This window comes from Bombina bombina, chromosome 10 (genome assembly GCF_027579735.1).
Source record: "Bombina bombina isolate aBomBom1 chromosome 10, aBomBom1.pri, whole genome shotgun sequence".
In the NCBI taxonomy this organism is placed as follows: domain Eukaryota; kingdom Metazoa; phylum Chordata; class Amphibia; order Anura; family Bombinatoridae; genus Bombina; species Bombina bombina.
In genome coordinates this window covers 85870057-85897405 of record NC_069508.1, presented here as the reverse complement: position 1 = coordinate 85897405, position 27349 = coordinate 85870057, and positions in this window count along the sequence as shown.

Genomic DNA, 27349 nt, shown 5'->3' with positions numbered 1-27349 from the left:
GTCTACTTACTTTTTGAGCTTAGAAGCAGACCGCTTTTGTTTGAAGAGAGCTCCCGCGCCTGCGGTTAAGAGTTGCAAGTCCTTTCCCCAAGCGTGACGTCAGATTGTCACGGAGCCTCACAGTAATCCTGGGGAAATATGTATAGCGGAGTATTCAAACAATAACAGGTTTTACCTTGCTATTTCTTCTAACAGCTGAAGATGGGATTGCAGCTGAGGTAGAGTGGAACTGGAACGGAATTAGAAAATATCCTTTAGAAACTTGAATAGCTCCAAAGAGTTAGAGTGCGCTGCTCCTGCAGCCACTTTTTGGAAAGGCTTAGTGTACTTTGATTAGGAGAGCAGATAATCACACCTGTGCACACAAAATACTAAGCATAGTAGGTGGGGTGGAGGAGAGTTTTATAGAGCGTGAGAACAGGAGTTAAAGGCACAGTACTGTGAGAAGGAAAATCCATGACAAAACCAAGTTCTGTGAGGTCAAGCTGGAGCCTTGAGAATTTCTGTTGACAGTTCCTGCTTTATTCTAGCTATCACTCTTGGAAGCAGAACAGTAGGAAGAAATAAATAAGCCTGACAAAAAGAACAAGGAGCTGTCAGAGCGTCGATGAGCTCCACCTGAGAATCCCTAGACCTGGAAAAGTACCTGGGCAGCTTATGATTTAATCAAGAGGACATCAGGCCTATCTCTGTAAATACCCATTTCTGGATTATCTGATTGAAGACATCTGGATGAAAAAGTTTGATGACAGAGATAATCCGCTTACCAGTTGTTAACACCTGGAATGTAAATTGCAGAAATAATACAGCAATGGTTCTCTACCCATTGGAGGATTTTAGATACCTCCTTCATTGCCAGAGAACTGCGAGCACCTCCTTGATGACTTATTTATGCAATGGCCATGACAATGTCCGACTGAAATGAAGATAAGTTTTGTTCTTCAGAAGAAGCTAGCTCAGAAGAACCCTGAAGAGATCCTGGAGCTCTAGAACATTTATTGGTAACCTCGCAGCCAGAGGTAACTAACCTCCCTGTACTCCACTGGACCCCCAAACTGTGCCACAACCTGATTGTGATTATAGTCCAAGAAGGATGAAGAAGAAAAGGTACTAGAGTTGAGCAACCATTAGATTGGGGGAAGATTGCTGTTGAAGAAACAACCAAAGAATGTATAAAAGCTGAGACTCACTAAGGACATAGGGATTCAGGCAAAACAAAAACAAATTATAAGGTGGCAAACACTATAAAACAAGCACTGGTGAACCCCTCAGCCCAATCCCTTCATACAAAGTAAATATACTATTTATAATAAATAAATGTGTGTATATCCAACTTAATATGTCGCCTGGCTATGATGTACAGAAAATTTGTGTACCTACTGATAGCCTTCAGGCTATGTGAGTGCAAAGTATAAAAATGCACTTACATGAAACTGCATTCATTCCACTGAACTTGCCCCCTGCAGTCATTATAGTTGTAGATAGCCCATCCAGGGCTGTGTACGTCACAGTAGAGGATTACTGTAAGGAGTATGCTGACCGGTCCCTGCGACACCTGTGGCAGGCTTGTGACTAACTCCTACACCGGGAGTAATTGTGTCATTACCCTATACTTAGGGATGGGCGAATGTTTCGCAACATTTGAAAAATGAAACAAATTTTAACACATTCGTTCATTCGAATCGAATTTCGAATGTTTACATAACATTCTAACATTCGATTTTCGAATGTTCGGTTTCGAATTTTATGATTACATTCGAAAATATTTGTTTCAAAAAAATTCAAATTTCTATTTGTAATAGTATTTCTAATGCTTTCTTTAAATGTAATATTCAAATTATGCAATATTCGAATTAGAAAAATTAGAATTTATATGTTTGTAATAGTATTTCTAATGCTTTTTTTAATGTAATATTCGAATTATGCAATATTCTATATAGAAACATTCAAAATTATATATTTGTATCTATTATATTATGTATCAATAGCTATTCTACCTAGTTAAAATAAATACAAAGTTGCCTGTAAAATAAATATAAATCCTAAAATAGCTACAATGTTATATTAGGGTTTATTTTATAGTTAAGTATTTAGTTTTAAATAGGATTAATTTATTTAATATTAGTAATTTTATTTCGTTTTATTTAAATTATATTTAACTTAGGGGGTTGTTAGGGTTAGGGTTAGACTTAGGTTTAGGGTTTAATAACTTTATTATAGTAGCAGCGACATTGGGGGCGGGAGATTAGGGGTTACTAATTGTAGGTAGGTGGCGGTGATGTTAGGGAGGGCAGATTAGAGGTTAATACAATTTATTATAGTGTTTGCGAGGCAGGAGTGCGGCGGTTTAGGGGTTAATACATTTATTATAGTGGCGGCGAAGTCCGGTCAGCAGATTAGGGGTTAATAAGTGTAGGTAGGTGGCGGCGACATTGGGGGGGGGGCAGATTAGGGGTTAATAAATATAATATAGGTGTTGGTGATATTAGGGACAGCAGATTAGGGGTTCATAGCTATAATGTAGGTGGCGACGATGTCCGGTCGGCAGATTAGGGGTTAAATAATTTTATTGTAGGGTTTGCGATGGGGGGGGGCCTCGGTTTAGGGGTTCATAGGTAGTTTATGGGTGTTAGTGTACTTTATAGCACTGTAGTTAAGAGCTTTAGGTTCCGGCGTTAGCCCATAAAACTCTTAACTACTGACTTTTTTTTGCGGTTGGAGTCTTGGCAGTAGAGGCTGTACCGCTCACTTCTTCAAAGACTCATAAATCCCATAGAAAAGATAGGATACGCAATTGACGTAAGGGGATTTGCAGTAGCCTCGAGTCGCGGAAAAAAAGTGAGCGGTAGACCCTTTCCTGCCTGACTCTAAATACCAGCGGGCGTTAAAAAGCAGCGTTAGGACCCCTTAACGCTGCTTTTTAAGGCTAACACAGAACTCTAAATCTAGGTGAATGAGAATCTCATACAATCTAGAATACACAATGGGTCAAAATAACACATAAGAGCAAATAAAGTTCATATTCATGAAATGGATGGATCCCACAAAAGGAGGCTTGAGTGCGGTGAGCGGACTTCAAATGATAGGAAAAGGATGAAATTGGAAAAGATCCCAATCAAAATTGGAAGAAAAAACAAATCTAAGGTGCTTTAAAAGTACTTACACCGGGAGGATTTGTCTTTTGTTCACACAGAGTAGTCCTTTAGATTAACTGGTTAACTGGCAAGGATCCGAAAACGCCCGTTGTGCTATTTCCATATAACGTGCAGAAGGTGGTCTTGAACAAAGTATCCGCTATGTTGCAGTTTGAAAGTTACCACTTAGTGACAGGACTACGGGTGCCTGTGAGGGACAAAAAGCATAGGTATAAAGAGCAACGCGTTTCAGCCGCTTAAAGCCTTTTTCAAGCGCTACAGATAATGCGCCCATGGTGTTTTATATATGGCACACTGCTGATGCAGAGAAAAGGAGCGTATGTAAAATGTATCCAATACTGATGCAGAGAAAAGGGAGCATGTAAAATGTATCCAATAGGAAAAAAGAGGAAACGGGGATTAGAGTGCTGTATATCTCAGACAGGGGTGCACTATTAATAAATGTTTGACAGATTTATAATCTTAACATAGACTCTAACATTTCGAAAAGGCAACAACATCGGCAATAGAAGATAGAAGCTCAGAAATGAATATGTGGAATGGGTGAAAAGATCAAAATCTATGAGATACATGATGATATAAAATGTTATATTGATACATTTATTATATAAATTTTCTCATATAAAGAACACCTTGGTAAAAAACTAATACTTACTTGTGAGTATGATATGTGAATATCTGTCAAGTGTAGAATATTTATAGACTAAATACATACAGAGAGAAGCGCACTCACAGGAACGAACAACTGGCTCAATACCATTGTTAGCCTGTTCTATTGCGATTTACCACCTGGTGCAGCTTCTTTCAGCCCAGTAATGCTTTTCCCAGAGGCGGGATCAGACTGATATACTACAGGAAATTTCTGCTCTGTGAAAAGCATTACTGGGCTAAAAGAAGCTGCACCCAGGTGGTAAATCGCCATAGAGCAGGCTAACAATGGTATTGAGCCAGTTGTTCGTTCCTGTGAGTGCGCTTCTCTCTGTATGTATTTACATAGTAACATAGTAACATAGTAGATAAGGTTGAAAAAAGACTGAAGTCCATCGAGTTCAACCTATACAAATCTAAAATACTTACAAAAAGCTCCAGTTAAGCTTAAATAACCCCATTAAAATGTGACCCATTTAATACTAGCAATCATATCCATGAATTTTGTTTATATACAGAAATTTATCCAGACTATTTTTAAATGTATCTATGGTATTGGCATTCACTACCTCCTTTGGTAATGAGTTCCACAATTTTATTGCTCTTACAGTGAAAAAACGTTTCCGTTGCAGGAGATTAAATCTCCTTTCCTCCAACCTTAAATTATGACCTCTTGTCAGAACCAATTTTCTTGGAATAAAAAGAGCTTCTGCCATCTCTGTATATGGGCCTTGAATATATTTATATAAAGTAATCATGTCACCTCTCAAGCGCCTTTTTTCTAAAGAGAACAGACCCAGTTTGGCTAGCCTCTCCTCATAGGTTAATTTCTCCAATCCCCTTATTAGCTTTGTGGCCCTTCTCTGAACTTTTTCTAGTTCTGCAATATCTTTTTTAGCAATCGGTCCCCAGAACTGCACTCCAAACTCAAGGTGAGGTCTTACCAGGGCTTTATATAATGACAGAATTATGCTTTCCTCCCTTGAATCAATGCCTCTTTTAATACATGCTAGTATCTTATTAGCCTTTGAAGCCGCTGCCCTGCATTGTGCACTCATCTTTAGCTTGTTATCTATTACTACTCCCAAATCCCTTTCCTCCTGTGTTTGGCTAAGTCTTGTCCCATTTAAAAAATACATAGCCTGCTTATTTTTACTTCCAAAATGTAGAACCTTACATTTTTCCGTATTAAATCTCATTTTCCATTCACTTGCCCATAGTTCTAATTTTAGCAAATCCCTTTGCAAAGAGAGTTCATCCTGCTCTGACCTAATGACCTTACTTAACTTAGTATCATCTGCAAAAATAGAGATGTCGCTATTTAATCCTTGCTCCAAGTCATTTATAAAAATATTAAAAAGAACAGGGCCCAGTACTGATCCCTGGGGGACGCCACTGATTACCTTTGTCCAATCTGAGTATGATCCATTTACTGCTACTCGTTGCTCCCTATCTTTTATCCAGTTATTTATCCATGAGCTAACATTTTCAGCTATTCCCAGTCCCTTAATTTTGTGCATTAATCTCTCATGTGGCACTGTATCAAATGCCTTTGCAAAATCTAAGTATATCACATCAACTGATTCCCCTTTATCTATATTTTTACTTACTTCCTCGTAGAATCTAATTAGATTAGTTTGACATGATCTATTTCTCCTAAAGAGCAGTGATTTTCAACCACTGTGCCATGGCACATTAGTGTGCCGTGAGAGTTCATCAGGTGTGCCGCCGTCACAGAGGCAGACTGACAGGCTCATCAGGCAGAAGGTATCATTTACTGGGGCAGCTGCAGATGTGTGTGGAGACTTTGGGAGCGCATCGCCAGAGAGCCGCCGCCATAATGTAATAAGTTATAACTCCAGAGTGTACAGACCCTTCTGCATGTGACGTAGCCCATAATACACGCCCACCTGCCACTTTTGCTTGATTGGAATAACCAATCCCATCTCTATTGGAAGTTCCAATTAGAGAGAGTGGGCATTGACCGCTTCTGGTTCATCCGGAGCGGAGGGTCCGCTGAGTAACAGACTGCTGCAGCGTGCATACAACCATCTGCACATGGGTGTGACCTCTGACCATTAGGATCCAATACGGTACTGGGCTGGGGTCTTGTCTTGTGCAAATATTGACCCATGATTTTAGACACCGGGTGGCACAGCATTTTTTTCCCCGCTTTGCTGCCCTGCAAACTTAAAGACTTTAAATTTGCACGGCAGCAAAAGAAAAAAAAAAAACACTGTGTCCCTCCTGCAGGGTGCATTCAACGCCGGTTCAGTCTGTAAGTGCCTGCAGGCTATGGCACTGTGCTGCGCATACCGCACAGGCTTTGAAAATAAATTTAAACTTTAAAGTGAAAAAAAATAAATAGATGCTTAACTTTCAGCACAAGTCCAAATGTGTGCTGCACCACATGGAGCTGTCCCTGCCTCTAAACCTGTGCTTGCTATACCCCCTGTATCTGGAATGTACCCGCACATAACATAAAAAACAACAAGTTACAACCATCCTGCTCTGCAGCCTGGTTGTATTCTGAATTGAATTGACTAAAATTTACAGAATTGTTCATATACTGTATATATATATATATATATATATATATATATATATATATATACATTTTGAAGCACTGAGAAACGCGTTGCATGTTATAAGGAGGGTTGCTAGCATTCCCTACCTTATGGTTCCTTTGGTTTTATTTATATTTTAATAAATTCTCTTTTTTACAATTTTACTTTGCATTGGGACCTTGCCTAACTTGCCTACCAATTGTCTACTACTCCCCTGGGGGAGTCCTAGACTGCACTTGCTGCAGCACTTATTTTAAGCACTCTATAGTATTTATATACTGAGATTCGAGTATCTCAGGGCTCCTGTGTTCCAGTGTTCCTGATATCGATTTGTCCAGTGAGCTGGGTCACTGTTACATATCCAGCCTGCTTCTAATAGCACTGTCTGAGTGCTCTTCATAAATGTGACTACCCTGAGTAGGGATATATACACTACCTGGTTACACTACTGGTACACACAGGCATCCTGACTGTCTTCTATTTCTAGATTTGATGCTATCCTGTTGCTGTATCCAGGCTGACCAGTAAGTTAGATTGCTGTTAAATATCCAGCCTGCGCCTAATAGCACTGTCTGAGTGCTCTTCACAAATGTGAGTACCCTGAGTAGGAACCACTGATTGTGATTACTTTATTTTATTATTGGTACACACAGACGCCTCTCTTGCTCCACTCCATATCATTGACCATTGAACAACAGCCTCACCCACTGACATTCAGTTGGACCATCAGATGTAAATGGACTTTTTTGTATAAAGGCCTTTGTCCGTCAATACTTTGGTATTAGTATTGTAGAACATAACTAGAATTGATTTACTGATTTTTTTCTAGTTGTATTCCATATATTGACATTGTTTTGCCTTATTATAGTATTGCCTAAATATAGTATACCTACAACTTAATATACTATATATATTTGTCTTATATAAACCCTTAGCACCCCCTATCAAGAGACAGCCTGTATAGATTCTCGATCACTTAGAAATGTATACTAAATAGCACTCCTCCCCATTTGTACCACTGGTAATAAAGATCTGTGTCTTTGATTATACAATGTACAGTATATGAGGTGTATTATTGATGGTATACACTTGTAAAAGACATGATTGTTCCTTATTTTGGGAACACATAAGGGTTAAAAGGTAAACTTTATTGATACATTTTAAAAATGGGGAAGACACACAATTAAAAACAGATAGTGGAAACACAGTAACAATACACACGAAAGGATCAGTACTTATGGGGTAAAGTGTGAGTGTTATACTTCATAAATAGGTAATAACCCAGATAAGTTCTCAGTATTAAGGAGTCACCTTAGAATGTTTCATAGATTGAGTAGTACTCCAGACAAGGGGAGATACATCATTAATAAATTGATGACTCACTAAGCAAATAGCTAGTGCTATTGCTGATTCTCTCACCATGCATAAATATTCTGATATGGGTGACTCTAAAAAAAGTTGCTCTTGAAAAAAATTAATAGTTGCAAAAATAAACACAGCCTTCCGGTGTATGTAAGACTGAGGAATTATTCCTGCATAATAAGTATACAGCATACACTGAATAGAACCATGCAATAGAGATATAGTTCAGTGCTGTGTATGGGGTATTCAACTATAATATATAAAGTATCCAACTCATAAAAAGCAGCAGAGATTGTATATGTTTAATTCTCCCTGTACTTGCATTGAGGCAAGTATTGTTACTTAATAGCTAAGGTTGCAGGTTCTTAGTCAGTGAAATGGAGTTTAAGGTATAAATGTTGATATCATCACGTTCACAATGTGAGCATTAATAGCCCAGTCGATCATTGCAAATTCTGGGTAGTGGTATCGTATATACTGTAACCCTGAGATATATTACAAGGAGTAGGTGACCACCCATGTTCAAAGATGTGATATAGTAAATGTTATTGAAGGAAATCACATGATTATGTGCTTGGTATTGCAAAAATATAGTAATGCAAACGATGTGAGGTTAACACAAGTCAAAATTGTGCAGGCAACCTAAAGTTACACACATGACACGCAACATTTAACATATAGAATATTCCATTATGTGATTCTAATGGTATTGGTCACTGCACTTGTAGTTTCAAATACATTCCTATAACATATAGTTCCCAAGTACTGATACAATTTGACATATCCACTGTAAGCCTGAACATCTTACATTGATTCCTGCAGCTACTCCCATTAACTATAAGTCACAGTATCAATTTATGTTTACATTGAAGCCAGAATTTATTGTATACATATGTTTCACTCTCCATGAATACTACAATAACTTCTTGCAACTATGAATCACAGAATATCATCTATCCACGTCCAGGATACTCTTCCCCAGGTCAGGGGTTGGTGTCTCCAATTCCCTATCACTGCACAGAGGGTCTGTGTCCTGAGCATATATACACCGGAACATGACACACTATTACCATTTCTGTGACTCCTTAACTTGTATATGAACTGACACCCTTGATACAGCTACCATAACCAATAAGTACTTGGGAACTATATGTTATAACATTTTATTTGAAACTACAAGTGCAGTGACCAATACCATTAGAATCACATATTGGAATATTCTATATGTTAAATGTTGCGTGTCATGTGTGTAACTTTAGGTTGCCTGCACAATTTTGACTTGTGTTAACCTCACATCGTTTGCATTACTATATTTTTGCAATACCAAGCACATAATCATGTGATTTCCTTCAATAACATTTACTATATCACATCTTTGAACATGGGTGGTCACCTACTCCTTGTAATATATCTCAGGGTTACAGTATATACAATACCACTACCCAGAATTTGCAGTGATCGACTGGGCTATTAATGCTCACATTGTGAACGTGATGATATCAACATTTATACCTTAAACTCCATTTCACTGACTAAGAACCTGCAACCTTAGCTATTAAGTAACAATACTTGCCTCAATGCAAGTACAGGGAGAATTAAACATATACAATACAATCTCTATATTCTCCTAAGTACTTCTGTTACTTAATAACTCTATTTATTGGCTGCTTTTTATGAGTTGGATACTTTATATATTATAGTTGAATACCCCATACACAGCACTGAACTATATCTCTATTGCATGGTTCTATTCAGTGTATGCTGTATACTTATTATGCAGGAATAATCCCTCAATCTTACATACAACGGAAGTCTTATTTTCCCAACTATTTATTTTTTTCAAGAGAAACTTGTTTTAGAGTCACCCGTATCAGAATATTTATGCATGGTGAGAGGATCAGCACTCTCTATTTGCTTAGTGAGTCATAAGTTTATTAATGATGTATCTCCCCCTGTCTGGAGTACTACTCAATCTATTAAACATTCTAGGTTGACTCCCATTTCGCAATATTAATACTGAGAACTTATCTGGGTTATTACCCATTTATGAAGTATAACTTTACCCCACAAGTACTGATCCTTTCGGTGTCTTGTTACTGTGTTTCCACTATCTGTTTTTAATTGTGTGTTTTCCCCATTTTTTTAAATTTACAAATAAAGTTAACCTTTTAACCATTATGTGTTCCCAAAATAAGGAACAATCATGTCTTTTATAAGTGTATACTATCAATAATACACCTCATATACATTGTATAATCAAAGACACAGATCTTTATTACCAGTGGTACAAATGGTGAGGAGTGCTATTTAGTATATATCTCTGTAGCTGGTCACACCATTACTGGTTCTGTTCAACTCTAACAGTATACAGCACCCACTACCTTATTAGATTCTACAAATGTTATCAATTGGGTCACCATTTATTAGTGCCATTATCTGTTCACTTCTCTCCCTTTCCCCATTTTTCACATAGGTTAAAATTTGCCTTGGCTGTTACCTAAACATAATTACGGAATTTCTTAACTACTGACCAAATCTATCTGTCAATCTGCCTATCTATTGCAAGTCATACTACACATGCAGTGTTAACTGGGTAATGACTGTACTGCTAAATTACTGAACCACAAAAGAACATGGTGGTGGGAGTATAAAGAAAAAAATAGGAGAAACCTCATCATATCTTTTAATTTTAACTTTTTTAAGTGGCTTTAAATGGTGCAGTGGTCTCTTCTGTTTTCATTTTTCTGATAAATTTCTGAATATTCCTTTCCTGGTCCATCTCAGCAACTGGTTTCAAGCAGATTATCTCATATAACCTCAGCTTATGCAAAGTTATCTTCCTGTACATCTGAGACATTCACAGCTTTGAGATCTTTATAAATGCTGACCATATCCACAGAAAGTCACCCTAAATGTATTAAATGATTGTGCAATGGCGCCCCCCTGCTCACCGGCGACCAATCGGCAGCTAGCAGGGGCTGTCAATCATCCCTATCATATATTATGACCGCTGCTTCTTAACTTACGTTTCTGGCGAGTCTTAAACAATGCGACACTGAAGCAGCCCCTGCTGCTTCATAAATGGAGCCCCAATATTTAACTAAGCCAAACAGAATGGCGAGACCACGAGAGCTATGTCTTGACCACTTCTGTTTTAACCTTTTGGCTACCAGATAGGAATGTGATAATTAATTCCAGAACTCTTGAAGATTAGGGGTTAAACAAAAATGTGCCTAATGTGATTGAATACAATCTTTACTGTTTGTGCTGTTACATTCTTTGTCTATTACTAAACAAATGTATTGCTTTTTAACTCAAAACAGAATTTTTTTTTCCTTCTGAATCTGATGTGAATCATTTCCCATACGTAGAGAACTGGAAATCCTAGCTTGAACAGTGAGGCCCTTTTTAGGTTATTAATTCAACAGACTCACTGTTAATACATTTTAATATAGTGTTGCACATTAACGTCCAGGCAAGTCACATAAATACGCCACTAGGAGTCTGTTTAAAATAAACAGTAAGCAACAGCCCCCCCCCAAAAAAAAAAAAAAAAAAAAATACAAATCTGAACATTACTTTATCTTGTGCACTTATATAGCTCAGTTGATGATATTTATTTCCTGTACACCATGTGCAGCTCTTGTCATTAGGCATAAAGAGACTTGAAACCCAAAAATTTTCTTTCATGATTTAGGAAGAACAAACAATTTTAAATAACTTTCCAGTTTACTTCTATTATCAGATTTGCATCATTCTCTGTGAAGTCCATTTATCTTTGTGCAGATGGACACAATCCGCTATAGCAAACCATGTCTGTCGCACATCGATAAATGCTGACATCATACACTGTCAGCATTTATCATTGCACTAGCAGTTCTTATGAACTTCTGGTGCCACGCCGCCTCCTGCAGATTTGCGGCCAATAGGCCGCTAGCAGGGGGTGTCAATCAACCCGATCGTATTGGATCGGGTTGATTTCCATCGATGTCTGTCTGCCACCTCAGAGCCGGCAGACAGGTAAATAGACCCCTTTGTATCATTTGTTGAAGGACCAGCAATGCTCTACTGGTTTCTAACTGAACACATCGATGAGCCAATATCAATGGGTATATATGCAGCCACCAATCAGCAGTTAGAACCTAGGTTCTTTGCTGCTCCTGAGCTTACCTAGATAAACCTTTCAGCAAAGGATAACAAGAGAAGGAAGCAAATTAAATAATTAAGTATATTGGAAAGTTGTTTACAATTGTATGCTCTGTCTAAATCATGAATGTCTAAGTATGACTTTACTCTCCCATTAAGGTGATGCAGCATATATTCTGTTTATGTAAGACTATTGTCAAATTTGTTTAACAACTTTTTAATTCATCATAGACTTTTTATCAAAGGCATAAAACATTTCAGGACACAAGAAAAAGACACCATTTTACTAGATAATTCAACAGCAGAGTGGAAATACATATATGCATGTAATGATGGTGTTAGGTAAAAAAGCACATTGTTTTTGTTTTACAGAGCTCAGGACCACCATGCTGAGAGATTTAGAAATGCCTGTGTTTTGGTTTACCACAATTTTTACTGCCAGAAATGTGAGACTGCTTTATTAAGGTACTGCTGAGAGCAAACGTCTAGTTTTCCAAGAAAATAATTTGGTTACAAATGTATTAATGAGTTTTAACCCTGAAATAGCTGTGAATAATAACTGTACATTGTAAGATGCGCTATAAGTTTAGTCTGCAGTAAACATGGTCAACGTTAATCTTTAGCTTTTTTTTTGTTGGTGGCATTTTCCTCTGTAATTTGTGCTTTGTATCTAAGTCTACTCTCTCCAGAGAGGATAAAGTGCATACTGTGGTTTCCCTAAAGAGGGTTCATGCTGCTACCATTATTGCTCAGATTAGTGGAACATCGTATTTATATCAATGTCTGGCAAACCCCAGCAAAAAAGACCAGGCAAACATCTTCAAGAGGGTTTTTTAGGGGTTATCTCTGGATTGGATAGGGTTTAGTAATCTGGAATTACTAAACCCTATAACATTTGCAGACAATTTGACATATCCAAAGTTTCCAAAATCAAATGTTTTTATTAAAGGGACAGTAAAGTAAAAATTACACTTAAAGGGATATGAATCCTAATTTTTTTTATTTCGTGATTCAGACAGAGCATACAATTTTAAAAAGTTTCCAATTGACTTCTAATATCAAATTGACTTTGTTCCCATGCTATTCTGTGTTAGAGATACCTAGGTAGGCATGTGGAGCACTACATGGCAGGAAAGAGAATGTATAACATTCTTGCCAAACTGCTGCCATATAGTGCTCGAGAAATGGGCCGTCTCTTAAGCAAACATCTGCTTTTCAAAAAAAGATACCAAGAGAACAAATAAAAATTGATAATAGAAGGAAATTGGAAAATTGTTTAAAATCGCATGCTCTATCGGAATCATGACAAATGTTTTGGGTTTCATATCCCTTTAACCCTTTCAGTGCTAATAACGGCTCAGAGCCATCATGAGCACTCTCCCACCTTGAGGGAGATCTGGGGGCTCCATACTGCTCCTACCCCGGTGATGTCACGCGCAATTACGTGATGACATCACAGTGCAACTTTATTTATACTTAACAATGTTAAGTATAGGCGGAGGGGGCATGCTGCTTAGAAGCCTGTATCTAATCGCCTAACCTTTCCAACAGTGTAAGTATTGGGAGTCTGTAAAAGTACATAAAAAAGTTAAAAACATTTTTTTTCAAAAAGAAAAAAAAAGAAAAGAAAATATTAGCACCCAAGTGGGAAATGGCTTAGCAGCCAAAGAGTTAAATGGAGCATAACATTTTAAATGTACTTTTATCATCAATTTTGCTTAGTTCTTGGTATCCTTTGTTAAACAATAACCTTTGGTGAGCTCAGGAGCGTGCACGTGTCCTTAGCTATTTGGCAGCAGTGCTCACTGCTCATACATAGCTACAAACACTGCTGCCATAGAATACTATAGACACTCTATGGCAGCAGAGTTTGCAACTATTTATAACATTGCTATAAACTTTGTTGCAAACACTGCTTGTAGATGGTTAAAGACACGTGCACTTTCCTGAGCTCAGGTACGATTACTCTTTTAACTCTTTTACGAAATATTCAAGGAAAATTAAAGGGGACAGTAAAGTCAAAATGAAATGTTACTGGACTGGATAAAAGCATTTTAAACAACTTTCCAATTTACTTCTGTTATCAATTTTTCTTAGTTCTCTTGGTTTTCTTTGTTAAAGAGTAATCTTAGGTGAGCTCAGGAGTGTGCAGGAGTCTCTAGCCATCTGGCAGCAGTGTTTGTAACATTGTTTATAGCAATACATAGTTACAAACACTGCTGCAAAAGACTGCTAAAGATGTGCACGCTCCTGAGCTCCTATCAGTCTACCTAGCTTTACTCTTCAACAAAAGATATCAAGAGAACAAAACAAATTTGATAATAGAAGTAAATTGGAAAGTTGTTTAACATCACATGCTCTGTCTGAATCATACAAGATTAATTTTGACTTTACTGTCCCTTAAAGCAAAATTGACGATAGAAGTAAATTGGAAAGTTGTTTAAAAGTGAATGTTTTATCTAAATCATGAACAATTAATTTTAACTTTACTGTCTCTTTAACTGCTGTCCTCATTAAAAACAGAATTACTAAAACTATGTACAATGTTATGTTTAATCATAACTAGTTAACCCCTATTAAAGAAGTTAAACAGAAAGTAACTATGTGCACTAATAAATTTGTACTTTAAGATTACTTAAATGGACATGAAACCCAAATTTTTAATGTCATGATTTAGAAAAAGTCTCAGTTTTAAAAAGCTTTTCAGTTTACTTATATAGTCTAATTTGTTTCATTCTCTTAAAATCCTTTGTTTAAATGTATATCTAAATAGGCTTAGTAGCTGCTGATTGGTGGCTGCACATAGATGCCACTTGTGATTGGCTCATCATGTGCATTGCTATTTCTTAAACAAAGGATATCTGAAGAAAGAAGCAAATTAAATAATATAACTAAATTGGAAAGTTGTTAAAAAGTGTATTTTCCATCTGACTCATGAAAGAAAAATATTGGGTTTCATGTCCCTTTAAGATTTCCTGCAACATCCATAAACATCCTTTATGGCATTCTGCTAGTGTGACAATGAATATCTGAGAAATGATGCATAAAACAGACCTTTTTTGAAGCTGACTCTACTGTTATAATTCCCAATTTATGTTACTTTGAAAAACTAATATGTAACAGTTTGGAGTGTTTAAGAAAATCCTGAATTTAAAAAAGTGAAGCAAAGGTAAAGCAAAATAAAAAGTAAACAAATAAACCAGAATCCTCACGTTAGCGCTGCAGTTGGTAACTATGTGTAATCACCCTTATCTGTCCCTTAAGTTTCTTGCTGGACAATTGGGTGGGCAGTCTCAGGCTTATTAAAGAAAGACCTCTGCCCTTCATTTAGCTAAGCAAACCTACTTCTCTAAACCTACTTCTCTTCTCTTATATCTACTCACTCATCAAACCCTAAACAACTCTTCTCCATTTTCAACTTTCTCCTCTACCCACCTGCACCACCCCCTTTATCTGCATTTAGTGCTCAAGACCTGGCTGCCTACTTTTTCAATAAAACACTTGCCATCCGAAGCAACATCCCAACACAAGCCTGCAATCTCCCAATTTCGCTCCCAGTCACCCCCTCTGCCACTCTATGCATCTTCCCCCCAACCACTGAGAGTGAAGTGGGTTCCTTATTGTCTTCCTCACATCTCGCTACCTGCCCACTTCACCCTATCCCTTCACATCTAATACTTTCTCTAATTCCACCCTCACTCCAGCTCTTACTCACATATTCATCCTATCCGTTTCTACCGGTTCATTCCCGTCTTCCTTCAAACATGCAAAGGTCACCCCCATCCTCAAAAAACCCTCCCTCAACTCTAACTCTCCTGCAAACTACCACCCCATATCACTGCTTCTGCTAGCTTCAAAAGTCTGGGAAAAACTAGTTTTTAATCGCCTAACCCACTTCCGGTCCTCCAACTCATTGCTTGACCCCCTGCAATCTGGCTTCCTTCCCCAACACTCAATTGAGACTGCCCTTACCAAGGTTACTAACAATCTCCTTTCTGCTAAAAACAATGGCTACTACTCTATACTCATCTTACTTGACCTCTCTGCTGCCTTTGACACTGTTGACCATTACCTCCTCCTACAGACTCTCAGCTCTATTGGGCTCTGTGAGACTGCCCTCTCCTGGATTCACTCTTATCTCCCTAACAGATCCTTCTCTGTCTCTTTTGCTGATGACTCCTCCTCTCCATTGCCTCTGTTGGAGTACCTCAAGGCTCTATTCTGGGCCCTCTACTTTTCTCTATTTACACTTCTTCACTGAGTAAACTTATTAACAGCTATGGCTTCAACTATCACCTCAATGCTGATGATACCCAAATCTACCTATCCACCCCTGCACTCTCTCCTTCTGTCAATTCTCACATCAGCAACTGCTTATCTGGCATTTCCTCCTGGATGGCCTCTCACCACCTAAAAATAAACATGTCCAAGACTGAACTACTTCTAATTCCCCCCTCTAATTCTACTCCAGTTTCTAATTTTTCTATTACTATTGGTGGCACCACTATCTCCCCATCTCCCCAAGTCCGCTGCCTTGGAGTCACACTTGACTCAAATCTGTCCTTCATTCCCCACATCCAATTGCTCTCTTCATCCTGCCACAACCACCTACACAATATCTCCAAATGCTGAAATTAGCTGTCCGAGTGCTGAAACTACTAAACAACTTATCCACTCCCTGGTAATTTCCCTACTTGACAGTAATAACCTACTAACTGGCCTCCCTCAAATAATGGGCCAGATTACGAGTTATATTTGTGCTCGAGCAATAAGGTTTTTTACAGCTGTTTGCACTCATTGGGCTTAGCTCTTGTATTACCAGTTAAAAGTAAATGCTTGAGCACAATCGTGATTTAGGCTAGAATGATTGCCGTGAATTCAGAGCTCTGGTTAGTAGAGCTCTGCTTAAAACACATCAAAAATATATTACAAAGTACTTATAATAACACCATCTAATAAAAAATATTCTCAAAAAATATTGCACATCAAATATATGAGATCTCAGGTTTTAGAAAAAAAAAGACAAGCAAGGGGATTTAACATAGAGATACATACATATACATTTCCCTCACATTTTTGTGAATATTTTATTATAACGTTTAATGGGACAACACTGAAGAAATTACACTTTGCTACAATGTAAAGTAGTGAGTGTACAACCTGTATAACAGTGTAAATTTGCTGTCTCCTCAAAATAACTCAACACACAGCCATTAATGTCTAAACTGTTGGCAACAAAAGTGAGTACACCCCTAAGTGGAAATATCCAAATTTGACCCAAAGTGTCAATATTTTGTGTGGCCAAAATTATTTTCCAGCACTGCCTTAACCCTCTTGGGCATGGAGTTCACCAGAGCTTCACAGGGAGCTGGTGGATGTTAGAGACCTTGCGCTCCCCCACCTTCCATTTGCGGATTCCCCACAGACGCTTAATAGGGTTTAGGTCTGGAGACATGCTTGGCCAGTCTATCACCTTTACCCTCAGCTTCTTTAGCAAGGCAGTGGTCATCTTGGTGGTGTGTTTGGGGTCGTTATGTTGGAATACTGCCCTGCAGCCCAGTCTCCGAAGAGAGGGGATCACAGTACATGTTGACATTCATGGTTCCCTCAATGAACTGTAGCTCCCCAGTGCCGGCAGCACTCATGCAGGCCCAGATCATGACACTCCCACCACCATGCTTGACTGTAGGCAAGACACACTTGGTTGCCGCCACACACGCTTGACACCGTCTAAACCAAATAAGTTTATCTTGGTCTCATTGGACCACAGGACATGGCTACAGTAATCCATGTCCTTAGTCTGCTTGTCTGCAGCAAACTGTTTGCAGGCTTTCTTGTGCATCATCTTTAGAAGAGGCTTCCTTCTGGGAAAACAGCCATGCAGACCAATTTGATGCAGTGTGCAGCGTATGGTCTGAGCACTGACAGGCTGACTCACCACCCTTTCAACCTCTGCAGCAATGCTGGCAGCACTCATACTTTTTCCCAAAGACGCCCTCTGGATATGAAGCTGAGCATGTGCACTCAACTTCTTTGGTCGACCATGGCGAGGCCTGTTCTCAGTGGAACCTGTCCTATGAAACCGCTGTATGGTCAGTTTCACTGACCATACAGCTCAGTTTCAGGGTCTTGGAAATCTTCTTATAGCCTAGGCCATCTTTATGTAGAGCGAAAATTATTTTTTTCAGATCCTCAGAGAGTTCTTAGCCATGAGGTGCCATGTTGAACTTCCAGTGACCAGTATGAGAAAGTGTGAGAGCGATAACACCAAATTTAACACACCTGCTCCCCATTTACACCTGAGACCTTGTAACACTAACAAGTCACATGACACCGTGGAGGAAAAATGGCTATTTGGGCCCAATTTGGACATTTCCACTTAGGGGTGTACTCACTTTTGTTGCCAATGGTTTAGACATTAATGGCTGTGTGTTGAGTTATTTTGAGGGGGCAGGACATTTACACTGTTATACAGGCTGTACACTCACTACTTTACATTGTAGCAAAGTGTAATTTCTTCAGTGTTGTCACATGAAAAGATGTAATAAAATATTTACAAAAATGTGAGGGGTGTACTCACTTTTGTGAGATACTGTGTGTGTGTGTGTGTGTGTATATATATATATATATATATATATATATATATATATATATATATATATATATATATATATATGTATTTATATGTGTATATATGTATTTACAGACATATTTAAACACATAAATACATATGTACACATATATAGAAGTGCATTGGAGCCCTTTGCAGTTAAAGGACCACAATACCCAAATATTGAAACACTTGAAAGTGATGCAGTATAGCTGTAAAAAGCTGACTAGAAAATATCACCTGCACATCTCTATGTAAAAAAGAAAGATATTTTACCTCAAAAGTTCCTCAGTAGCCACATCCCATTGTAAAGGACTTCTAAGCAGCAAATCAGTATGTCTGTCCCGGGATAGCTAAGGGGTTGAACCTCATGCACTCTCATGTTATTTCCCTATTCAATTTAAAGGAAGTTTACTATGAAATCTCATGAGAGTTAAGTCAAATCTCATGAGATCACATTAAAAGAGTTCATGACCTCAGCACTGTTGATGCTGATTGGCTGGAGTTCATTTCTTCATTTTTTTTTTTTTTACCTGCGGCTGGGCAGCTGCTGGGTAACTTTTTACACAGAACTTACTCCGCTGAGCTGAGGAGATTGTGAGGTAAAATGTCTTCCTTTTTTACATAGAGATGCTCAGGTGATATTTTCTTGTCAGCTTTTTACCGTTATACTGCATCAGTTTCAAGTGATTTAACATATGAGTATTATGTCCCTTTAAGTAGAGGAAACATGTATAAAAATATGTATTCAATATTCATATTTAATAAAGTGTTATAGTGTGTGTGTATATATATATATATATATATATATATATACTGCAAATATTTGACATTCCAATGTTCTGCATATAGCACATAACAGATATTCTTTTATATATATATATATATATATATATATATATATATATATATATATATATATATCTGTAAATAATTATAATTAGTAATACTATTATTTATTATTATTATTTAAAATAATAATTTGCCAGTTAGCCTGGCCCTGGTCCAGAAAATTCCTTTCTATTAATATCCTAATTCTATTAAATAATTTATATTTGGTTAAGAGATTAATTGATGGAGTCTAGCTCATATTAAGGATCTAAGAACGTCGCCAGTGCAATTATATATGGCACTCACAATTATGTTTTTGCACAACTGATATTTGGGGACTATGTGCCCACTGATACATTTTCTTGACTCTTTTGATGAACAGGAAAAAAGCCTTCACCTACATGAAAACACAAGTAGTTTAGTAAGTGCATAAATAGTGATTAAAGTCCATGGTGCAGTTTATGCTGAAATACAATGTTATATTTCACATTTGAAGGAAGGAAATTGTCACAACTTGCTAAACCAATCAAGAGGTTGGCAGTGAAGATTCAGGGGCTCCCTAACCCGAAGGTGAATAGAAGGGCCGGAGTCTATGGTCACGATAAGAGAACAGCATGGTGGATTGTGCAGTGTGCACTGTACTTGCCTCTATGTCAGTATCAGTTGTGGAGAGGTGCACTTAACACATTGCACAGGTTTTGTAAGTCTCTTCTGTTAATCCTATAGTATGACATGTGGTAGAGGTAGCATTATTTAGGTTATGGATATTGGAAGTTACCTTGCTGATGTTTTGGCATCAAGAGCTATGGGGTAGGCCTCTTTTGTATTCAATAAGTGCTTGATTATACTGTATGGAAGTCCTGGCATTCATATTTCTGGCCTGCCCTCCTGATTCTGACCCTGACATGCTATTTGGTTTATGCACTCTGTCTTTTCCTTACCTGTACTCAAAACTACAGACTGACTACCTAGATAAAGGCACTTATGTATTATTCTTCTATAACTCCCTTTTGCTGTGACGAGTTCCTGACAAGTAAAAAACAGCTGTAAGGGTTAGCGCTCCGGGGTAAGAGTTATCTGACTGAGAAAAGGTATTGAAAAGTGATTAATTATCACAACTATATTAAATGATGTCTCAAAGTAGCAAATTATATAATATACAATTTATTTTAAAATTACATGTAATATACAGAAGTGTGCTGGCACTAATAACTAAAATATGTTAAAATGGACAACTATATAGTTGTGCTAACAAATAAGATACTAAAATAATGTATTTATAACAACAATAAGACTTAGATATGCTGATATAATAAAAAAAAATCCCTGTGGGGTTAATTCCGTAACCAGATAAATAAATAATTCTGAAATATTTCCGAAAGGAGTCAAACCTCTGATGGAGGTGTTAGAAAAGTCTGCCGCAAATAGTGGCGTTACCTTTAGTTGTTTTTTTTTGTAGGTGGGGTTCAGTTGCGGTTTAGACCGATTGTTGGACAATATTCCTCTTTATTTGTTGTCCTCCAAACAGGTGTGAGACAAAAGCTCCTTTTTGCTGGTTTTCCAAACGCTGGGTTGTTTCAGACAATCTGTGTTCCGTATGGACAATCTGGAAGCCTTCGGTTTGTAACCTACTGATGCTGTATGGATTATCAGGGTATGCCACAGTCAAATTGTGGTTTCCAAAGTGGAAGGATGAAGAAACTTTCAGTGTGAAGAAACTTTCAGTGGATAATGGAGTCCGTTTCCTGTAGGCGCCACAGCGGCAAGGTGTATATCTGTCACTGGTAATTTTGTACTGGGGGGCACTTTGATATCCGGTCAGCCTAGTGAACTCCTAGTGAACTCCTCAACTATCCTCAGTTGTACAGGTGATAAAGAAAATTCATTTTCTCTATCACCTGTACAACTGAGGATAGTGGAGGAGTTCACTAGGAGTTCATTAGGCTGAATGGATATCAAAGTGCCCCCCAGTACAAAATAATGAGGGACAGCTATACACATTTCCGCTGTGGTGCATACAGGAAACGGACTCCAGTATCCACTAAAAGTTTCTTCACACTGAAAGTTTCTTCATCCTTCCACTTTGGAAACCACAATTCGACAGTGGCATATCCATACAGCGTCAGGAGGTTACAAACCGAAGGCTTCCAGATTGTCCATACAGAACACAGATTGTCTAAAACAGTCCAGTGTTTGGAAAACCAGCAAAAATGAGCTTTTGTCTCACACCTGTTTGGAGGACAACAAATAAAAAGGAATAATGTCCAACAATCGGTCGTCTAAACCACAACTGAACCCCACCTACAAAAAAAAATCAAGTAAAGGTAACGCCGCTATTTGTGGCAGACTTTTCTAACACCTCCATATCAGAGGTTTGACTCCTTTCGGAAATATTTCAGAACTGTTTATTTATTAATACGGAATTAACCCCACAGGGATTTTTTATTATATCAGCATATCTAAGTCTTATTGTTGTTATAAATACATTATTTTAAGTATCTTAACACAACTAGCACAACTATATAGTTGTCAGTTTTAACATTTTAGTTAGTGCCGGCACACTTCTGTATATTACATGTAATTTTAAAATAAATTGTATATTATTTGCTACTTTGAGACATCATTTAATATAGTTGTGATATTTAATCACTTTTCAATACCTTTTCTCAGTCAGATAGCTCTTACCCCGGAGCGCTAACCCTTACCCCTGTTTTTTACTTTACTTTTATCACACATTTTTTGAGAGATTAGTGTGGTTATTTCTAGGGTTTAGCACATATTCTGACACCTCAGAGTAGCTTTCACATGCCTTTGTTTTGTTGTTTAACGAGTTCCTGACAGTTTACTTGGCTCTGATCTTGACCTTTCCTACTGACTCTTCTTCTGGCATAACCAGAATTACTAGCAATGGCTGTGGCCTACTCAGAGTGGTGACAAACTTTATTCTGCTCAATGCCTGCAACACATTTCTATTTACCAGAGATGTGGACTTGAGTCACCTGACTTGGACTCAAGTCACACATTTGATGACTTGTGACTCGACTTGACATAATTAAGGAAGACTTGTGACTTGACTTATACTTTGACACCAATGACTCGTGACTTGACTTGGATTTGAGCCCTATTTTTTTGGTTTTGTTTTTATTTTTGGAGTGGAGGTGGGGTGAGGAGGTAGATTAAAATAGTAATAATAAAGTTATACTAAATCTCAGAATGTCACTATCTAGAGTTATTTGTTAAAGTCTGGCCCTTATGTGAACACTTTACACACATGCTTTGACTGACTGTTTAATTTAAGAGATTTCTCACCAGGAATTCAATCTACACACAAAGGCCTAGTTTCCATTTAGGTGGTAAAGTTTGGAAACGGGAAATGCGTGGTAAAAACATTTGTCCCAATTAAAGTCTATGGAGAATTTTTAGGTTACCACGACAAAAGGTTGGCTAGTCAGAGCAGTCCACGGAAAGTAAAACTGGGATAAACTAAGATGCTGCTCTCAGTCTGAAGTTTAAAGTAATATAAAATACAAAAGTACAACAAACAAAAGTGTAACCAAATTCTCATATTATGCTGTATTTGTTGAACTAGGCTTGTCTCTTCTTCACATAAAAAAAGCAGAGAACAGTCCTTAAAGAAGTATAGCAAACTTTGCCTGTGTAGAATATTGTGAAAGATCTCTCATTACTGGAGAATTATTTAGATTATCGCATCTAAGCAGAGAGATTTATGGAAGGCATCTCTTATCTATCTGGAACAAACAGGTTTTGTACTTTTTCTTATAGCATTCAGTGAGTGTTGTCCACAGACAGTCCTATTTTTGACTTCTCTGAATAAACATATTTGTAATATACATGTATTGGTAAAAATGCTTGTAAAAGTTATCAATGTTTTAGTGTTCACAGAGGCAACATGATTGATATTCTCAGGGCTCATCAGCATTTTAAATACTGCAGCTGCACAGTGGGGTTTGTATAATTTCATTAATTAACACATTGAGTCATTACCAGATGATATAAAAAAATACCTTAGGGTCTCTTTTCGCAAGTACTGTGTTTAAAATGTTGCTGCAAAAAGCATATTTAAATGCATTTTTGAAACAGCCAATACATGTTTATTATAAATATGTTTCTATCCAAAGATGTAATTTGCCTATGTACATTTAAAATTTGACTGGAATGTGCATTTAAAGGGACAGTCAAGTCCAAAAAAAACTTTCATGATTCAAATAGGGCATGCAATTTTAAACAACTTTCCAATGTACTTTTTTTTTACCAATTTTGCTTTGTCCTCTTGGTATTCTTAGTTGAAAGCTAAACCTAGGAGGTTCATATGCTAATTTCTTAGACCTTAAAGGCCGCCACTGCATTTGACAGTTTTTCACCACTAGAGGGTCGTTATTTCATGTGGTTATGCAAAACTAAGGAATGGGTAATTAAGGGATTATCTATCTTTTAAAACAACACAAAATCTGGTGTTGACTGTCCCTTTAAGGCTGCTCTTTGTTCAATTTAGTCTGTATTAGTCTGTAATAGTCTGTATTGTTAGTTTAATAATATTGTGTGCAGTGCAGTACTCCTACCACAGAGGTCATCATGACTTTTGATTTTAAACTATTGTCAGCATGTATTTTTTTCTGTATTTTTCTTTATCTGTGGTCTTCTGTTACATAACATTGAAAGTAAGCAGTGTGTAGTCAGGTGTACGGTAAGGGAAACCATGAGATGCAATATATAATGCCAGGGAGGGTGGGCTGTATCAGTTCTAGAATGTATCTGTGGTCTTCTGTTACACTGGAGCTTAGCAGTATAGTTGGATGCTATAATATGTAAATACTACTAATGACTTGTTGAACACTTGAAGCTTAAAGCTGAGGACTTGCCTTTTTTGACTCAAAACTTGACTTGAGACTTGCCTGTATTGAATCGGGGCTTGACTTGGGACATAAATATAAAGACTCGAGACTTGCTTGTGACTAATGACTTGGTCCCACCTCTGCTATTTACAACATGATACATAAAATTCAATTTAACAGAATGCAATTATTTATTGTTTATCATAATACATTTACACTGATATCAATAAAATTATATGAGACATAATATGAAAAGGTACAAAATGTAAAAATATTCATATGTTGATTATCAAAGACTTCAATTACAATTATATGTAATACATAAGAATTAGCTTTAAAATGTTGGACAAAGATTGGGTGGTCCTGTGCTAAATAAAACATATATTATATTTTTGCTGGTATCACACTCTCAGGCCTTCATGGGTTAAAACAAACATATTAAAGTGTGCAAAGGCTTAATTGTATGTAACATGTGAGATGCTACATCCATAATCTATAATCTCAAGCATACTTTTTACTTTGAGAGTTCCCTGTGCATTCAAGTTGTTTTGCAATGTTCCACTGTGACTATTCTATGCCCTAAAACCATGTATCTCTGTGTAAACTGCTCTAAGGACAGTAGAGACCTTGTATTTAGGATGAAAGCATGTCACCAATGGCATCTATTTATCAAGCCGTCAACCGCAAATACGCTGGAATTCCGCAGCGTATTTGTGGCGAGCCTGATTCGCCTTAGTTATCAAAAATCCTACAAACCGGCAAAAGTAGAAATTTATGATGTAACATACGATCCGCCGGACTCAGTCCGACACAGATCGATGCTAACGTCATTACAGATGTTCCGAACGCAAGTTCGGCACAATCTGACTACTTTTGGAAGTTAACAAATACCTACCAGGTACACTCGCCACTATTCTGGCCCAGCGTACCTGGTTTTCAATCCGCCACCTCCAGGGAATCAATGGGAGTCTGAAAGCAACGAAAGCTTAAGTTCGCTGCTGCCCGATATCCCATTGATTCCTATGGGAATGTTTACACCTAACACCCTAACATGTACCCCGAGTCTAAACACCCCTAATCTGCCGCCCCCTACACCGCCGCCACCTACATTATACTTATTAACCCCTAATCTGCCCCCCTACACCGCCGCCACCTACATTATACTTATTAACCCCTAATCTGCAGCCTCCTAAATCGCCGCCACCTACATTATATTTATTAACCCCTAATCTGCCCCCCCTACACTGCCGCCACCTACCTACATATATTAACCTCTAATCTGCCACCCCCAACGTCGCCGCCACTATATTAAATTTATTAACCCCTAAACCTAAGTCTAACATAACCCTAACACCCCCTAACTTAAATATAATTTAAATAAATCTAAATAAATATTACTATCATTAACTAAATTATTCCTATTTAAAACTAAATACTTACCTACCTGTAAAATAAACCCTAAGATAGCTACAATATAACTAATAGTTACATTGTAGCTATCTTAGGGTTTATATTTATTTTACAGGCAACTTCTTTGTATTTATTTTAACTAGTTACAATAGTTATTAAATAGTTATTAACTATTTAATAACTTCCTAGTTAAAATAAAGACAAATTTACCTGTAAAATAAAACCTAACCTAAGTTACAATTACACCTAACACTACACTATAATTAAATAAATTAACTAAACTAAATACAATTAAATACAATTAAAAAATTAAAGTACAAAAACAAACAAACACTAAATTACAGAAAATAATAAAATAATTGCAAGATTTTTAAACTGATTACACCTAATCTAATCCCCCTAGCAAAATAAAAAAGCCCCCCAAAATAAAAAAGCCTACCCTACACTAAATTACAAATAGCCCTTAAAAGGGCCTTTTGCTGGGCATTGCCCCAAAGTAATCAGCTCTTTTACCTGTAAAAAAAGAAATACAACCCCCCCACATTAAAACCCACCACCCACACACCCAACCCTAGTCTAAAACCCACCAATCCCCCCTTAAAAAAAACCTAACACTAACCCCTTGAAGATCACCTAACACTAACTCCTTGAAGATCACCCTACCTTGAGAAGTCTTCACCCAACCGGGCCGAAGTCCTCAACGAATCTGGCAGAAGTGGTCCTCCAGACGGGCAGAAGTGGTCCTCCAGGTGGCATCTTCTATCTTCATCCATCCGGCGCGGAGCGGCTCCATCTTCAAGACATCCGACGCGGAGCATCCTCTTCGGTCGATGGCGACTAAAGAATGAAGGTTCCTTTAAGTGACGTCATTCAAGATGGCGTCCCTTCAATTCCGATTGGCTGATAGAATTCTATCAGCCAATCGGAATTAAGGTAGGAAAAATTCTATTGGCTGATCCAATCAGCCAATAGGATTGAAATTCAATCCTATTGGCTGATCCAATCAGCCAATAGGATTGAGCTCACATTCTATTGGCTGTTCCAATCAGCCAATAGAAATCGAGCTCAATCCTATTGGCTGATTGCATCAGCCAATAGGATTTTTCCTACCTTAATTCCGATCAGCCAATCGGAATTAAAGGGACGCCATCTTGGATGACGTCACTTAAAGGAACCTTCATTCTTCAGTCACCGTTGAACGAAGAGGATGCTCAGCGTCGGATTTCTTGAAGATGGAGCCGCTCCGCGCCGTATGGATGAAGATAGAAGATGCCGTCTAGATTAAGACTTCTGCCCCTCTAGAGGATCACTTCTGCCCATCTGGAAGACCACTTCTGCCGGATTCGTTGAGGACTTTGGCCCAGTTGGGTGAAGACTTCTCAAGGTAGGGTGATCTTCAAGGAGTTAGTGTTAGGTTTTTTTAAGGGGGGATTGGGTGGGTTTTAGAGTAGGGTTGGGTGTGTGGGTGGTGGGTTTTAATGTTGGGGGGGGTTGTATTTCTTTTTTTACAGGTAAAAGAGCTGATTACTTTGGGGCAATGCCCCACAAAAGGCCCTTTTAAGGGCTATTTGTAATTTAATGTAGGGTAGGGCTTTTTTATTTTGGGGGGCTTTTTTATTTTGTTAGGGGGATTAGATTAGGTGTAATTAGTTTAAAAATCTTCTAATTAATGTATTATTTTCTGTAATTTAGTGGGTTTTTTGTACTTTAGATAATTTTTTATATTGTAATTAATTGTATTTAATTGTATTTAGTTTAGTTAATTTA